Here is a 1,680-nt window from a genome sequence, read left to right as displayed (position 1 = left end):
CTAAGCAGTGACCAATTTGTCTTGGCTAGCAAGAATCCAAGTCAGATTTGTGAAAGGTAAAATTCTGATTACCTCTAAATTCCTAGATTGTGTCTCCATATGAGTCAATAGTATTATTGAGGTGAACTCAAAGATTAGGTACAATGTTGTATGTATTCTATAAGCACTCTTTCCCTAATGTCCATCATCTAAAAGAAATTATCCTGAGGATAAGTGGAATATACAGTCAAATTTCTGAAATTCTCATAAGCTACTGGGAGTGGGAAGAAAAAGGAGTAGGATTCAAAGGATAATTCAATGACAAAAGTAGGGCTAATGACATAGGTGCTGATGAAAGAACCTTGACCACATCTGGAAAGTTTTTTTTTTTTTAAGTGATCTCCCTAGGCACCAAAATGTATTTTCTACTGAATAGACTTTTCCTTTGGCATCTTTGACATGTGTCTGGTAGTTCATCCCTTAGTCACTCACAAGCCATTAATTTCAGAGAGTGTTCAGTAAGGTTTACCTAGAGAATTATTTAGTTGTAATGCTTAAAGTATATAAGTATATATAGCCAACATGATGGCTTTGATGGCCTGATGGATGACTTGTTCTTTGGATTCCAAACCAGGGAGAAATAACAATGTGTACAGAATGACATTCATTATGTAAAAGGCCACCTCCTTCTAGTTAAAGAACTTTGGGATGAAATTTATATGCATCACAATTACTTTTGGGATATTTCAGTAATCTATATTTTCCAGCTTTGTTTGCCCTAGCAGCAATGCATGATTTCAGTAACAGGCTTGGTTTTTTATGAGTGAACACCACACTGGTATGTATCTGATTTTGATATGAGACAAATTTAAAAATTTTCCCCCCACATTCACACATATACCACATCTCTGTATTTATCTGCCCCCGTAAGCCTTTATGTGGTGTGTTAAGCTGCTGATGCTGAATGAACCTTGGCTCCCACTTTTTTAATGCTTATTTTCATTCCTAATATGGTGAGGAGCAAAATAGACTAAGAAAACCTATACATACATATACACATACACATGCATACACACAAACACAAACACATGCTTTACCTAGGAATTAACCACCTTGCTACAAACCAGCATCAATTTCCATTATTAGTAGCATCATTCTCCTCTTAAAAGTCACTTGTCTTCCCAGTTGTGCCAACTTTCTCCAGAAACTTATCGAATTTCATTTCTAGAATGGAGGACAAAAGTCTTTAGCTGAGGAGTGAGTAGTGTTACAGTGATTACCTCAACAGGAAGTTAGGAGGACAGTGTTTACTTATAAAGCTAGATGTATTAAGAAAATGTGACTTATTTTTGTTCCATTTATGCACCAGTTTGTTCTTTTCTCCATCACTTGGGGATGGTTGGTTATCAGGTTAATAACATTTTTGTAGAGTGATAAAAATTACAATACTGAATTTTATTATATTTACTAAAGTCTTTTCTCTTATACTATTTTATGTGAACCTCATAAAAGTTGAGATAAGTCAAGAAGCTAGTATTAACAATTTGGTAAATGAGAAAGCTGAAATTTAGAAATATTCTTTTCTGTGTCCAAAGTCACACTAGACATTGTGCTGTGGTGAGAAGGAAGGAAGGGAGAAAGAGTAAGACTGAAAAAGAAGAAGAAGAAGAAGAAGAAGAAGAAGAAGAAGAAGAAGAAGAA

The sequence above is a fragment of the Vombatus ursinus genome, unplaced genomic scaffold (genome assembly GCF_900497805.2).
Source record: "Vombatus ursinus unplaced genomic scaffold, bare-nosed wombat genome assembly UNPS02014163.1, whole genome shotgun sequence".
Lineage (NCBI taxonomy): Eukaryota > Metazoa > Chordata > Mammalia > Diprotodontia > Vombatidae > Vombatus > Vombatus ursinus.
This window is presented reverse-complemented; position numbering follows the sequence as displayed.